The sequence below is a fragment of the Pleurodeles waltl genome, chromosome 2_2 (genome assembly GCF_031143425.1).
Source record: "Pleurodeles waltl isolate 20211129_DDA chromosome 2_2, aPleWal1.hap1.20221129, whole genome shotgun sequence".
Lineage (NCBI taxonomy): Eukaryota > Metazoa > Chordata > Amphibia > Caudata > Salamandridae > Pleurodeles > Pleurodeles waltl.
Genome location: NC_090439.1, coordinates 271,588,621 through 271,605,774, shown reverse-complemented (window position 1 = coordinate 271,605,774; position 17,154 = coordinate 271,588,621).

Below are 17,154 nucleotides of genomic sequence, written 5' to 3'. Positions count from 1 at the left end.
CCTCCAGAACCATTGGGCAAGACACCCACCTGAGAAACTGTGGCCTTGCACTCCCAAGGACAAAGAGCACTGGGCATGCTGCCCCCTCCAGAACCAGTGGGGAAGACACCCACTTGAGAGACTGTGGCCTTGCACTCCCCAGGATAAAGAGCAATGGGTGTGTTGCCCCCTCCAAAACCAGTGGGGTAGACACCCACTTGAGAGACTGTGGCCTTGCACTCCCCAGGACAAAAAGCAATGGCATGTTGCCCCCTCTGGAACCAGTAGGCTTGTTGCCCCATCTGGCTGAGGTGCCCCTCCTTCCCTGAGGTGCCTGCCTAGTTGACAACTGATGCCCCTGCAGTGTTCTATCTTGATTGGTGCAGGATTCGAGTGGGGCCTTGGACTGTGCCCTGTGGCCATGAGGGCCCTTTGAAGTATGGACTGGGCAGTGTCCCTTTTTTATACAAGTGTACATATCTGTTTCATGGCCACATCGGATTGTTGATTTTATTGTTGGACTGATTACAATGACTTTAGTTTATTTCTGTTGTCCTTGCATTATTCTCCAGTTTGTTGGGGTCAAATGTTTTTTGTAATGCATCTGGCTGTGTGTGGCGTGTGTGTGTGTCGGGTGTGTGTCTCTTTTTCCTCCCACCCTCCCTTGTGTGCTAGGTGGCTGTACTCACCGTCGTCGTCTTTGTCGGTGTTGGTTTCCAGGTGGAGCATGACGTAGAAGATTATCGGGAAGACTTGCAGTTCGGGTTCCTTGGTGGCGTGGTTCTTCCCTGTGTCTCCTACGGTGAGTCCTTTGACTTTTGTGCTCTGTTTCCACCAGGCTTTTGACGGCATTGGTTCCGCCCTGGAAAAGGTGGTGGACTGTAGTGTCATAGTATGGTGGGCAGAACTTTGTCTTCTGCTTGGCTATAGGCGGCTACTGCCCTGGTGACTGTCGTTTCAGCCTTGGCAGTCGGTGTAGTACATTGGCTGTCTTTCTGAGATCTCACTGCCATGGTCCTAATCTGGCAGTAATTACAGCCACTTTATCACCCACCGCCAGTTCTGCAATTTGGGCATGTGGATTTGGAGTCAAGTGTTTCATTAAATATGTTTTTCTTTATCTACTATAGCTGGATGGCCTATGTCTTTGATATAGCCCAGATTTTTAGGCACTTCTACAGTACCAGAAAAAAATGTGTTTTCCCAAGTCTACACCTTTATCTTCTATGAGTAAAGGACAAAAGAGAGGCAGGGTTGTAAAGGTAAATCATCAAGTACCATCACTCCCATAGGCAGGGGAGATTTGGGATTTGGTGGAACACAGTTATAAACCAGAAGTACTCCCAGCTCAGTAAGCATGTATTTCCCTGTTCTACTTAGAATCGGGAAAGCACTGGGTTTACACAGGCAAAGACACAGCTGACAACACTAGGAAAAACCAATGACTTGATGGCCCCTTGACAGCTACGTTCACCTACCCTATTAAGAGCAGGGCGACCAACAGTATAGTTCCTTGCCAGGAACCGTTATGGGTGGCATGGTGCTTCTAGCCACTGAAATATACAATAGTCCCTATCCACAGGGAGAAAACACCTTGTATATCACAGCCATTATATTTTTTGTTTTCTGTAAATAAACTTCTCATTTGAAGTCTGCTTTTAGAAGACAAAATATTTTGCCCTGCTGCCTCTCAAATATGGCACCTACTCAGTAGTGTTATCAGAGCCATTAGTGGGCCGTTTTTATGGTGGCCTCCCTGGTAGGGATCTGAAATTATAGTGGTTTGTTTCTTCCAGCAGAGAAGCCGAGGCCATAGCGTCTTTAGAATTGGCCGGCTGCCAGGCTATCAGCCCAGATCTAAAGGCGGTCTTAAGATATTTTGCTTCAGGATTTGTCAATTGGTATACAATTATAGTTGTATTTGTTTTGTTTGTTCAGTTTGTAGTTTGTTAGAGGAGTATATTTCATTCACCATTGTGAACACTTCCTTACTACACTTCCACTTGTTTTATGCCCCACAGCTGCAATAAAGACCTGGACATGCACAGAGCCAACACTGGCCTTTCAGTTTTGCTTTATGAGAACAATGGAAAGAGATGATTAAAAACGTCTGGTCTGTCATTTGACTTTAACCACGCCACTTCTACCTCCTGTTACGTATACAGGCTATACCTACACATTGGCAGCACACATATGTTAAGAACATTTTCAGAGTCTATGTTCTTCTATAACTAATAGGAGTTCTGTTTTTTCTTCTTTCTATATCATCCTATCTACATCACTGCTAAAGCACACAGAAAAACATGTTTGAGCAGTTTTGTTAGTATTATTTCTTCAAATCTTCACATGATCTGCAATGAAGAGAAATTCCCTAATGGTCACAGGACTACATTCTTCTAAAGGGTTCATAGTCATTTTGAAGTTCACATAAATTTAACATGAGACAGACACTTAGGAAACAATCTGTACCAATAAAACATTCTCATGCAAATAAATAACACAGGTAAATAGGCTGACCAACGTATGATAAAAAGAAAACAATCAATGTATTAAAAAAGTAGACATGGCTTTCTTCAATTTTGCAATAAATAAATTAATTGAAATGTACTATCTATAACAGCATGAAAAACCAGGCTTCGTAATTTAAGTGTGAAAAATAATTAAATGAATAAGAGATGCAGTGGACAGTGGGTGCCACTACATTTCTTACAGGGAGAAGGCAGGCGCAAACACACATGTAGACAACATTCAAATTGGATTTTTTTGCCCACATCATTCTTTCCCTCATATCTCACAGACCTTTTTGCCTATTTGGACAGATGTCCACAGTTTTAGAGCTGTCGTCCAATCTTCTTGCTTTTCATTGTGATTCTAGTCCTGACGTATCCCCAGGGATAATGGAGGTGGATTCTCTCCTCAAGTTAAGCCAATAAAGCACCTGACAGGGAAGAGGTAGATGTTGGGATACATTTGCACCTATGTGAGTGGTGCAGACAAATAAATAACCAAAAATATGCAATAAAACCATGCATTCGGTCTTTCAGATAACTTGGGGTCAGTGTTTGAGTAAATCCACTAATCCTGCTCCCAGAACGCCCAGGAAAGCTGAAAACTGGTCCGATAGGTGACATGGGAAGATGTGGGTTAACTCATTAACTACCATCCAAAGACAGCAGCAATGCAGGTGGTCATTATGATATTTGAAGATGTGACCTGTTCTTCAGATCTGCCTCATCCACATACCTGGAAGATATACATAGACTGAGCTTGTTGTCTTGTTGTGATCAGTGAAAATAAATCCTAGTAGAAGAGATACTGTAGGAAGGAGGTGAGCCATCACTGTGCACTGGTCTCCCTACCATGCCAGTTGATGGAAGGTAGCAGAGCTATAACTTAGAATATGACACTCTACAACAAATACCTACTCAAACTGCTTTTAAGATCTTAGTTAACAGAATGCCAAACTTAGACCCATATTTATACTCTGTTTGTGCCAGATTTGCGTCTTTTTTTTTACTCAAATCCAGCGGAAACTTAACTCCATATTTATATTTTGGTGCTAGACATGTCTAGTGCCAAACTATTGGAGTTAACATCATTTTTTGCCTGTGGAAAACTACCTTACATTAATGAGATTCAAGGTAGGTGTCCCCGGGCAAAAAATGACCCAAAGGCCCTAGTGCCTTATTTATCATCCTGTACAAAAATCATGCACGGGAGGAGGAGGGCCTTAAATAATGGGGCTATAATGCCTGGTTTAGGGCTGGCATTAGGGGACCTGGAGGCAGATTTCCATGGTCAGAGACCATAGAAATTGCCCACAGGTGCCCTTCCCTGTCCACCCCCACCCACCCCTACCCACACAAGGAGGTCACCCACGGATGTGGGACCCATCCAAAGGTAAGTCTGGGTAGGTATTTTTTTTTTCTGTCCAACTCCGCTCGGGTGCTGACTTGGGGCCCCCTGCAAGGCGCTGGCCCCAATCACCATGCCCCGGGGGCATTGATCACCTGCGAATGGCCATTGGGGTGGTGGGCATGGCTCTTGTCTTCACTAAGACAGGAGCTATGTCCATGGGGCATGTGCGCCAGAAAATGGCACTACACTGCTTAGAGGCAATTTCTTTGCCTCTAAACAGTGTAGCGCCATAATTTGGCGCACAAGCCCCGGTTCCCCCTACACCTCCCAGGCCCTGTTAGTGTCCTTTCAAACAACGCTAACAGGGCCTTAGCGCCGGCTAGAGCCATTCCTTAAATATGGCACCCAGCTGGCATCTAGGAATGTCGCTAACCGGTGCTATACTTTTTACCACAAACCTGCGCTAACGCAGGTTTGCTTCAAAAATAATAAATCTGCCCCTTAATATCTATATTTTTGAGTAGCAAATTTGAACACCAAAACTGTCTTTTCTCAGCAGCAATATGCAACATTTTACCAATATGCTGGAACCTTAACAAAATGCGATTAGCATACAAATGTGTTGGTAGTATTTTTGCTAAAAACGTACCAGACAATAAAATGATGACACCATTGTATGTTTTGGAAGAAAATTATTAATAGGACTTGATTTGTGAAGTAAATATGAAATATGATTGATCAACATTTTTGACGCTAGTCCTGCAAAGCTCCAAATTAGTGTAAAAAATGTTGATGCTAGTTTCCCTAACTACCACCATGGTGCATTGTATCTGAGATACAGTGCACACATGATGCCGTTAGGGGGGTGCTAAGGGGGCACAGCAAAAGTGGTGCTTCACTGGGGGCAGAGCCACTTTCCTTAAATCAGGCCCCTACTGTTTTCTAATCTCAGATTATATGTAATGTGTAGAGAGGCCAGTCCCCTCGTTCCTAATAATCACAGTCATAATATTTGTGCCAATGCCATATTTTGTAGTAATCTTAGGAATTGTGAAAATTATGCACGATTCTCAAGATTATAGCATTACACCTTCTCTTGTAATCTAGATATCAGTTTATGGAAAAGAATCACAAGTGTAAGGGAATAATGTGATTGATGTGCAGTCACAACAATATCAACCCAAACGAGAAATGCATTTCTTTTCCACAGGTATGGATGAAATAACTCAAAGTAATTTTATGTTACGTGTTTTACCCAAGTGGACCCTTTGGGTGAATTTTTAGCACAAAATGTTTTTTTTATTTATTTTGTATTTTGATTTGTATTTTCAGTTAACACTGAGGAAGTGCCCAGACAAGTACACAGAGAGTGAAGCTCCAGTATATACAGTCTCATGCCCGAAGACTTCTCCCTTGCTTTGTCCAGCTTTCAGTCATTATGAATTAGAATTTTGAAGGAAAAGCATCACTCTCCTTTTTTGCAAGTTCTACTGCATCCACTCTTGGAAAGTTGAAATCTGTAATTTTTTGGGAAACTCAAATATGAAGAGTGCAGTACTTAGCAATATGTTTGTGCTAGTAAGCAACACTGGTCGTCATTAAAACCCTGGCGGATGGTGTTAAAGCGGCGGTAAAACCGCCAACAGGACGGCTGTAAAAGAATTGCAATTACGACCGTGGCGGAAACCGCCAACAAAGACAGCCTCTTTAACACTCCGACCGCCACGGCGGTACAAACAGCGCGGCGGTCACTGCCAACAGACAGGCGGGAGACAATGTACCGCCCACACTATTATGACAGGCCAATCCGGCACCTTTTCCGGGGTGGATTCACCGCGGATAAAAACACGGCGGAAACAGGAATTTCGAAGGGAAAACGCACACCTCTACACACTCCACGAGGAACGAGGACACCATAGAACCGGAACTCCAAATTCTACTTGCAATAGTCTTCCTGCTCTTCTACCAGGAGCACGAACGCCGGCGGCGAAGACCATGGTGAGTACTTCACCTACGACACAGGGGAGGCAAAAAACAGGGACACACACACGCAACACCCCACACCCACCCTCACCCACTACAACACACACACTAATGCATATCAATACATCACAGTTACACCCCCCAAACTCCCCCGGAAGAATGCACAGACCAAAGAAAATGAGTGCAATCATTGGAATATATTACAAACAAGTAGGCAGAAATATATATATACACCATGTACAAAATATATACCAGGCATAGTAGTCCAGGTACTGCACAAAGAAAGTCCGTGGCCCACACAAGATCCCCGACCATGACGGAGAGAACACTGCAGGGGCATCAGACAGCAACTAAACAGGCACCTCAGGGGGAGGGAAAGGGGGGGCACCTCAGCCGGTTGAGTGCACAACACCAAATCCACGAGAGGGTCACATGCCCTCTGTTCAATCCTGGGGAGTGCAAAGCCACAGTCTCTCAAGTCTCTACAGTGGGTGGTTTGCCCACTGTTCCATCCTGGGAAGTGCAAAGCCACAGTCTCTCAAGTCTCTACAGTGGGTGGTTTGCCCACTGTTCCATCCTGGGGAGTGCAAAGCCACAGTCTCTCAAGTCTCTACAGTGGGTGGGTTGCCCACTGTACAATCCTGGGGAGTGCAAAGCCACAGTCTCTCAAGTGGATAACAATCTCCACTGGTTCTGGAGGGGGAATGGTGCCCAGAGTGTTTCATCCTGTGTAGGACAGAGGTAGTGGATGGATGTCTCCACTGGTTCTGGAGGGGGACTGGTGCCCAGAGTGCATCACTCACCCCGTGACGGACCCAGTTGCGTCAGTGCCCCTGCCTCTCATGGGCTAGCGGTGCTTGAGTTGGCGGTGCCCTGTTCAGCGGTGCCTGAGATGGTGGTGCCCTGTTCAGCGGTACTTTAGTTGGCGGTGCCTGTTCAGCGGTGCTTGAGTTGGTGGTGCCCTTTTCAGTGGTGCTTGATTTGGCGGTGCCCTGTGCAGCGTGCTTGAGTTGGCGGTGCCCTATTCAGCGGTGCTTGAGTTGGCGGTGCCCTGTGCATCGGTGCTTGAGTTGGCGGTGCCCTGTTCAGCGGTGCTTGTGCTGGCGGTCCTTCATGGCCCAGCGGGGCTTGTGCTGGCGGTCCTTTATGGCCCAGCGGGGCTTGTGCTTGCGGTCCTTCATGGCCCAGCCGGGCTTGTGCTGGCGGTCCTTCATGGATCAGCGGGGCTGGTGCTGGCAGTGCCCTCCTGGGCAGCTGTGCTGGGGCTGGCGGTGCCCTCCTGGGCAGCTGGGCTGGGGCTGGCAGTGCTCTCCTGGGCAGCTGGGCTGAGGCTGGGGCTGGCGGTGGCCTCCTGGGCAGCTGGGCTGGGGCTGGCGGTGCCCCCCTGGGCAGCTGGGCTGGGGCTGGCGGTGGCCTCCTGGGCAGCTGGGCTGGGGCTGGCGGTGCCCTCCTGGGCAGCTGGGCTGGGGCTGGCGGTGCCCTCCTGGGCAGCTGGGCTGGGGCTGGCGGTGGCCTCCTGGACAGCGGGGATGATGGCGGCCTTCTCCGCTGTGTTGCTCTTCCCAGACCGAGTTTCTTGTGGCCCTTCCCCACCTTGGAAGGTGTCACAGCTGACTCCACACTCCCAACGGGACCCCTGGGAGCGGCTTTGGTGGCTGGAGTCTTCCCCCTCTCCCGCCAGGCACTGGCTAACTTCTGATCCTTCACAGTGGACGGACTGGCTGTGCTGTGGCTCCGTGCCACACTGGCTGTTCTGGTGGCCGGTGCACTCCACATACCGGTGACTACAGGCACCACTGGTCCCGGAGATGTTGTGGCTGAGGTGCTAGTTTGGGACCTATGAGATATACGGGGTGGGGGAGGTGTGGGAAAAAGGTCAAGGCTGGACAGGAAAAGTTTTTGGGACACACTGGGATGGGTAGCTGGAGGGGGTTTGGTAGTGGAGGAAGAGGTGGTGGTAGTAGGAGGTGTGTCTGTCTGTGATTTTGAAATAGCGTATTTGCAATTACAGTGACAAAATGTTTTTGAAATAGTAATGTCAACATACCTACAGTATGTCACACAGCTCTAGTCCATGAGGAATCTAAGCAGATGTCACACAGTGGGACCCACATCTGTGAAACCGTAAGAGTAAGTGACAACTCAGTGACCATACACTGGGTGAAAACGACAGTCAGGAGAGAGGTAGTAGTGTTAAAGTACATGTAATAGGCAGGATTGTATTCTTACCTGGGTCTCACTGGAAATATTGCTGGATCACTGAGTCCCTGTTGTGCATGTCTTCTTCCTCTGCTTCCTCCTCATCACTGTCCACAGGCTCCACAGCTGCAACAACACCGCCATCTGGACCATCCTCCTGCAGAAAAGGCACCTGGAGTCGCAAAGCCAAGTTGTGAAGCATACAGCAGGCCACGATGATCTGGCACACCTTCTTTGGTGAGTAGATTAGGGATCCATCTGTCGTATGGAGGCACCTGAACCTGGCCTTGAGGAGGCCGAAGGTCCGCTCGATCACCCTCCTAGCTCGCCCATGGGCCTCATTTTAGCGTTCCTCTGCCCTGGTCCTGGGATTCCTCACTGGGGTCAGTAGCCATGACAGGTTGGGGTAACCAGAGTCACCGTCAAATGGTGAGGGGCAACTGTTAGACACACACTAACCTGGAGGGATAACCCCAGACCCAGACAACCATTCCCACTGACTTGCTTCCAGGTGCTCACCTAATAGCCACACACAGTGCCTCTGGAGTTGACCCATCACATAAGGGATGCTGCTATTCCGCAGGATGTAGGCGTCATGCACTGAGCCAGGGAACATGGCATTCACATGGGAGATGTACTGGTCTGCCAAACATACCATCTGTACATTCATAGAATGATAACTCTTCCGGTTTCTGTACACCTGTTCACTCCTGTGAGGGGGGGACCAAAGCCACATGGGTCCCATCAATGGCACCTATGATGTTGGGGATATGTCCTTGGGCAAAGAAATCACCTTTCACTGTAGGCAAATCCTTCACCTGAGGGAAAACGATGTAGCTCCGCATGTGTTTCAGAAGGGCAGACAACACTCTGGACAATACGTTGGAAAACATAGGCTGGGACATCCCTGATGCCATGGCCACAGTTGTTTGAAAAGAAACACTTGCAAGGAAATGGAGCACTGACAGCACCTGCACTTGAGGGGGGATTCCTGTGGGATGGCGGATTGCTGACATCAGGTCTGGCTCCAACTGGGTACACAGTTCCTGGATTGTGGCACGGTCAAGCCTGTAGGTGATTATCAAATGTCGCTCCTCCATTGTCGACAGGTCCACCAGCAGTCGGTACACCGGAGGATGCCGCCATCTCCTCACATGTCCCAGCGGACGGTGCCTATGAAGGACAACTGCAAGCACAGAGTCAACCAACTCAGAGGTACGTACCCACAGTTTACCCAGAACACCAATCATACAAAAAAGGTGGCCTGTATGTGTGTTGAGACTAGGCCTAGGTATGTGTGACGCAGTTGAAAATGAAGCCATGTGGGCCCCTGAAATGGCAGCTGCCTGACCTGTAAAGTGGGACAGTGGGATGTGAGGTAACTGCGCTGGCGTTGTATACCGTCGCGGTAGGCGGTCGAAGACCGTGGCGCAATGCTGCATTGATTAACATTGAACTCTATGGGTCCCAGAAGCCAATGACGATGTACGCCGGCGGTGACGGTACGCACCGCTGTGGACGTGACTGCCATTTTCTATCTCTTCAATCACTCGATACCTGATCTTCGACAGGAGAGGACCTACACTGCAAGTGCTGCTGAGACCTCGGTCTGGAAGAGACAATGGATCGTGCATCTGGGGATAGGGCCCCTGCCTTCACAAACTCCAGATCATTTTGTGCTTTAGGTGTGTTTATTTAAATGCTCAAAATTGGAGGGGGTAGTGAAATGGTGAGGGGTGATGGTGGAGGAGTGTCCATGGCAGAGTCCAGTCTATTAGTCTCACAGGTGCATTGTCCATATGGGCATAGGAAGTGGAGCTGGGGCAGTTTAATTATGGACAGGGTGACAAAGTGGGACAGTAGGATGACAATCAGGGTGGTCTCATTTCTTGGCGGGGTCTTGGCATCATTCTCTGTCTTGTTCCTGGATCTCAGGGACCGTTTGCGGGTGGATCTCCCTCTGCAGGGGGTGTGGTACTAGTGTGGTGGTCCTGTGGCGGGACGTCCTGTCCACTAACACAGGCGGAGGTGTTAGGCAGTTCATCGTCCATGCTAGTGTCAGGGGCCCCTTGCAGTGCCACAGTATCCCTCCTGCTGTTGAGTACTTCCTTCAGCACCCCTACCATGGTGCCCAGGGTGGAGCTGATGGTTCTGAGTTCCTTCCTGAAGCACATATACTGTTCCTCCTGCATGCGCTGGGTCTCCTGAAACTTGGCCAGTACAGTTGACATCGTCTCCTGGGAGTGGTGGTATGCTCCCATGATGGAGGAGAGGGCCTCGTGGAGAGTGGGTTCCCTTGGCCTGTCCGCCCCCTGTTGCATGTCAGCCCTCCCAGTTCCCCTGTGTTCCAGTGCCTCCGTCCCCTGGACCGTGTGCCCACTACCTCTGCCCCCAGGTCCCTGTTGTTGTTGGGGTGGTGGATTATCCTGGGTTCCCTGTAGTGGTGGACACACAGCTGATTGACGTGTCCTGGGGATGGAGGTATGGGCCCGCTGGTTGGGTGCTGTGCTGGTGTTTCTAGAGGGAGGAAGGTCTGTGGTTGCCTGTGCCTGTGTGAGGGGAACCGACTGTCCAGAGGTCCCCGATGGTCCGGGCTGGTCATCTAGATCCAGTTTGACAGAGGTGCTGTCATCACTGTGGGCCTCTTCTGTTGGTGGTGTGGACATGTGTGGACCCTCCTGTCCGGTGACGTTGGGTAGGGGTCGTGCAGGGGTATAAAAGGATGTTTGTTAAATCTGCGTGTGTAATGGTGTGCAATGGGTGGGTGACCGTGTACCCCAGTGCTAGTATTCCTGTGTGGGAGCTTGTGTGATGGTGGTTTAGGGGGGTGTATGGGTATGTGCAGTGGCCATGCTTTGGTGATGGGTGTCCATGCTTTGTATTTGCATGCAGGGCTTGGTGTTGGGATGTGTGGTTTGTGATGTTGGGACAATTGTGAGGAGTTGGGGTGCTGGGGTGAGGGTGGGGGTATGTGATAGCATGCAGGTAGGGTGGGGGATGTAATAGTAAAGCTTTGACTTACCAGAGTCCATTCCTCCACCTACTCCTGCGAGGCCCTCAGGATGCAGAATCGCCAAGACCTGCTCCTCCCATGTTGTTAGTTGTGGGGGAGGAGGTGGGGGTCCGCTGAACTGCCAGGTGGTGTTTTGAGATCACGGAACGCACCTTCCCCCGTAGGTCGTTCCACCTCTTCCTGATGTCCTCCCGATTTCTTGGGTGTTGTCCCACTGCGTTGACCCTGTCCACTATTCTGCGCCATAGCTCCATCTTCCTTGCTATGGAGGTGTGCTGCACCTGTGCTCCGAATAGCTCTGGCTCTACCCGGACGATTTCCTCCACCATGACCCTGAGCTCCTCCTCCGAGAACCTGGGTTGTGGCCGTGCCATGGGGTGGTGTAGGTGATGTGTGGGGTAGAGTGTGTGGTGTAAGTGTGGTGATATGTAGTGGTGTGTTGTGTGAGGTGCGTGGAAGTTGTGTGGGTGATGGTGTGGTGTGCCTGTGGATGCTGTTGTTCTTGCTGGTGGTGCTCTCTCTCTGGCCTTCTTTCGGAATTTTTTGTCGTGGGGTTTGTGGGTGATGTGGGTGTGTGTTTTATATTGTAATAGGTGTGTGGGAATGGTGTGTGTCCTCCGAGAACCTGGGTTGTGGCCGTGCCATGGGGTGGTGTAGGTGATGTGTGGGGTAGAGTGTGTGGTGTAAGTGTGGTGATATGTAGTGGTGTGTTGTGTGAGGTGCGTGGAAGTTGTGTGGGTGATGGTGTGGTGTGCCTGTGGATGCTGTTGTTCTTGCTGGTGGTGCTCTCTCTCTGGCCTTCTTTCGGAATTTTTTGTCGTGGGGTTTGTGGGTGATGTGGGTGTGTGTTTTATATTGTAATAGGTGTGTGGGAGTGGTGTGTGTATGTGTCTCAGGTGTGTGTATTTTGAATTGTCCAATGTGGGGATGTTTTGTAAGAGTGTGTGTATTTTGAGCGCGGATATGGAATACCGCGGATGAAAGACCGCCGCGTGGATTCATGTGTCGTGATAGTGTGGGCGTATTTCTGTTGGCGTGATGGTGTTGCTTTTGTTTTCGCCAGTTTATCACTGACCTTTGGTGTGGCGGATTTGTGTGGGTGTCTGACTTTTGGCGGATTCCGAGATGTGGGTCATAATAGCTGTGGTGGAATTCCGCGGCCGCGGCGGTGTGTTGGCGGTCTTCTGCACAGCGGTAAGCGGCTTTTACCGCCAATGTTGCAATGAGGGCCACTATCTTTTGGTCCTTTTTTTCTTCTTTTAATTTTGTTTTGTCTGTTTGTTTCTAATTCCTGGAGTTTAGGTAAAGGGTTGTGGGGGCTTCCCCATCTGATATTATGGACATATTTGGTTGGTGGGGACTGGGGTTGAAATTATTTCCTCATTTTCTTTGTTTTTTGTGCATTTGGTCCAAATTTGTCTTCTTTGTGTTTTTCCTTTTGGAGTCTTGTCTACTGCAGGGCTTAGATGTATTTTTCTATTCTCACTTCTTGTGCACTAGAGATAGTTTTCAGGGGGCATAGGCGACAATTTTGCCTTACTTCTTTCTCCCTACTTTACTGGCCATGGAGCAACATTAATTTTGTGGAGCTAGTGTATATATGTGTGTGTCATAGATGGTCACTTTTTCCTTGTTTTCCATGCCTCCTCCCTTGTTTGCCAATTCCATGTGGAGAGCTACCTACATTTTGTGAAGCTATTGAGTGTTTCTGATTCATTTTATTCAACTTTTAAAATCCATTTTCCAGAAGCATTAACAGTAGACAAAGGCCATGTCACTTTTTTGATCTATATATGTTTTCCAATTTGTTTTCTGATATATTTATTTGCACTTGTGGTTGGCTAAAGTAGTCTGTAGAACAGTTCAGTTTTTTAATTATTTATTCTATTTTTGTCTGCCTTCCATGTGCCATGGAAGGATAACGGACTGATAGAAACTGGGCTGTTGGTTAACTGGAGTGTCAAGCAGCAGCCACATTTCTTGTAAGGGTAAGACACAAGTAAACCTCAAATTAACCTGTGTTCACCCCTTGGTAGCTTGGCACAGAGCCTGAAGGCAATGTGTAAAGTATTTGTGCAACAGTAAAATAGTAACAAAAATCATACAGAAAAGATCCCACACCAGGTTAGGAAAATAAAACTTTATTTAATATAGAAAACACAAACAAAATGACAAAAATCCAACCAATAGTCCTTGAATCATAAATTTTTAAAGAATAAACTCTAGATAAGCGATTAGGAACAAAATGTGCCAACCAGTGATATCTGGTCGCATCTGACCGGGACTAAGTCAAAAGTTCAGGTTGACCGTGATGGAGCACGGGTCGGCTGTAGGGACCCATTTAGGCCCACTGAACAGAGTACCTTAAAACCTGGTTGTGGAGCGATGTGTGAATCCAAGGCAAAGATGTGTATCACAACTGATGTAATCAGTTGGTTCTGAGATACGACGAGGCTGCAGTGCGAGGTCCTGATGTGTAGACATTGAGGATCCTGTCATCAGGGATTGTGATGTGAAGGTTGGTGTCGGGATACATTGCGCAGCCGAGGCAATGCGTCGGTTCTGATAATCGATGAAGCTCTGATGCAGGACTTTGTTATAGTCATCATTGAGGTTGCTGTTGATGAGGGAAGGAAGCGTTGCACAATAGCAGTTTCGAAGGCAATGCATCAAACCCAGGATTCGGGTAATACACAAAGCAGTGGCAATGTATCAGTTCTACTTGAGGACGCGCTGCTCAGCAGAATAGATGCATTGGTTCTGTTCAGGGATGCGCCACTCAGCTAGAAGGATGCGTTGGGTCCACTGGCAAGCACCTAATACCCATTTCCGAGGATCCAAGTTGGGGCTACACCACTTGGCAGGATAGACTCACAGATGGCACACTCCAGGTGCAGAAGCAGTGAGGTTGGAAGTGTTTTATGTCCCAGAGGCTTCAGATTAGGAGGCCAGCCAACTAGCCCTAGTAGTCACTATCGGATCTGTGTTGGGTAGATGCAGATCCAGTCCTTCTCACTCCCATGTAAGAGGGGATAAGGCAACAGATCAGCACAGCAAAGCAGGCATCCAGCTGAATACAGTCCTTTAGCAGCACAGCAGCCCTTCTTCCTGGCAGAATATCCACAGGTCCAGAATTGTACTGAAGTGGTAGTGTCTGAGGTCCAGTTCTTATGTGTGACCTTTGATGTGGGGGAGACATCAAAGACATGACTTTAAATTGCACAAATATCCTGCCCTTCTTGTCCTGGCTCCAGACTAGGTACAGTAGGTATGCAGCCCTTTGTGTGGGACAGGACACAGCCTATTTAGGGGTAAGTGAAGCTGTATCCAGCTCCTCCCTCCCATCCTGCCCTGGATTGCCATCAAGACACAGATGGTCCATCAAGTCACACTTAAGCTCCCATTGTGTGTAGCTGTCTAGAGGAAATACACAAGACCAACTGCCATCTATATCCAGTCATGTGACCAGAGACTGTAGGTACCAAATTGCTAAGGCAAGAAAAGGATAACTTTCTAAAAACGCCATTTTCATAATTGCAAATTAAAATTCGACTTCACATAAGTTAGGATTTTAAATTGTGATTACAGAGACACCAAACTTGTAGGTTATCTCTTACCATTTGGAAATTATGACTAAAAGGTTTAATAAGGTAACTTCAATGTTATTCTATGTCAGTGATAGGCCTTGCAGTACTGAAAAATGAATGTAAGAGTTTTTCACTAAAAGGACATGCAAAACTTAAACGTACATTCCCAACCATTTAAATACACTGCACCCTACCCTAGGGGCTGTCTAGGGCCTACCTTAGGGGTGACTTATATATATTAAAAAGGAAGGTTTAGGCCTGGCAAAAGGTTTATTTTACTGAGTCGACATGGCAGTTTAAACTGCACACAGGCTTTGCAGTGGCAGACCTGAGACATGCTTAAAGGGCACTTAAGTGGGTGGCACAATCAGTGCTGCAGGCCTACTAGTAGCATTTAATTTACAGACAGGCCCTGTGCGCAAGTAATGCAGTTTATTAGGGACTGTAAGGAGAGAGCGCAAGCACGTTAGCACTGATTAGCAGTGATAAAATGCACAGAGTCCTAAGGTCAACAAAAATGAATTCAGCAAAATAAAGGGGTTGAGGAAGGCAAAAATTATTGAGTAGACCCTGCAGAAAGGGCAATTTCCAATACTGGTATTATTATTATTAAATAATGTATTATTTATTTTGTTTGCCTCCATAAAGACCTTATGGCCCCTGGAGGGCCACTTGGAATTTTTCTATTGATTTATAACATTTGTGTCTGCCCTCCAGACCTCCATAGAGACACCAAGGGCCCTAGAGGAAAACCAGGTTTTTGCATATTTTTTCACCAAATTTTTGCCTACCCCCTTATAGAGGTCACATAGGCATTGGAGAGACACTATTTATTAAGAAATTAATTTAATCTCTGATAGTGAGACCTTGAATTTTTATTTGATTTTTTTACCTGCCCCCCACCTCCCAGAGGAGCCCCGTACTCCCTGGAGGGACACCACGTATAGTTATAAAAACTAAAATTCAGGCCCATATTTATACTTTTTGATGCAAACCAGGGCCGGCGCTGGTTTGCGTCAACATTTTTTACCGTCGGCTAACCCCTGTGCACCATGCGGGCACCTTATTTAAGGAATGACATTAGCCGGCGCTGCAGACTGGTCTGAGTAAAAAAAAATTACTCAAACCAGGCAGCGCCGACGTAGGGGAAAATGGGGGTTGTGCGTCACAAAATGGTGCAAGTCAGGTTTGAGGCAAAAATCATGCCTCAAACCGGACTTGCGCCTTTTTTTGAAGCACAAACCCCATTGAAATGACTGATGTTTTAGCAAAGACAGGAGTCATGCCCCCTTGCCCAATGGCCATGACAAGGGGACTTCTGTCCCCTGGGCATGGTCATTGGGCACAGTGGCATGTAGGGGGGGGCAAATTAGGCCCCCCCTATGCCACTTTAAAAAAATAAAAATAAATACTTACCTCAACTTACCTGTACTTACCTGGGATGGGTCCGCCCATCCATGGATGTCCTCCAGGGGTGGGCGAGGGTGGCAGGGGGTGTCCCTGTGTGCAGGGGAGGGCACCTCTGGGCTCCTTCCATGGTCATAGACCATGGAAGAGAGCCCACAGGTCCCTTAACGCCTGCCCTAACCCCGGCATTAAAAAACAGCGCAAATCAGGCTGTGTGCTGTTTTCTAAGGCCCACCCCCTACTGTGCGTCAAAATGACGCTGGAGTATAAATAAGGTGCACTGGCCTTAAAGTCATTTTTGGGGCGGGAACACCTACCTTGCATGTCATTAACACAAGGCAGTTTCCTGTATCCAAAAAATGACGCACACAGAGGAATTTTGACGTCTGTGGGCTCGGGCATGAAAGTTTAAATATGGTGCACGGTTTGCACCAAATGTGTGTCAACATTTTTGATGCACATTCGGCGCAAACAGAGTATAAGTATGCCCCTCAGTTTCTAGGCCTGGCCCCCATAGAAGGCCCATGGGCCCAGGAGGGAGACCAGGTATTTATATATTAAGTTATTCATTTTTTCCTGCCACCGCCTCACATAAGGGCTACCGGACCCTGGAGGGACAGCAACTATTTATCAAATAATTTATTCAGTTTCTGCCTGGCCCTTCCTTATTACCTGCTGGTGCACAAGAGGATATTGCTGACTAAGATGAGGAGATGTCTGTGAATTAGCTTACACCAGTTTCCAAAGACCTCTCTACTAAGTAATGCTGCTCATACTGACCCATATAAGAAGTACTGAAGATAGCCCCAAAGAAGGAGGTTACTGAAACTGACATGAAAGTGGCCATTTACATGAAGAAAACATATTTTGCCAGTGCCACAATTGGCATCAAATGCCATTCCTTTTACAGCAACATGGGGCACCTGCTATACCATGCACAGAACAGGATGAAGCTGGGATGAGGATCACTCCTGGGCCAACAACCACATCCCAACCATCACCAAAGCAGAAGGAGACATCTATTGGTGCTGTAGTGACTGCAGTCATGACTGAGATCAGTGAATTAGAAATTGAATTGTGCTAACAGCAAACAGAACCTTCACATGAAACTGAAACTCAACATTAGCC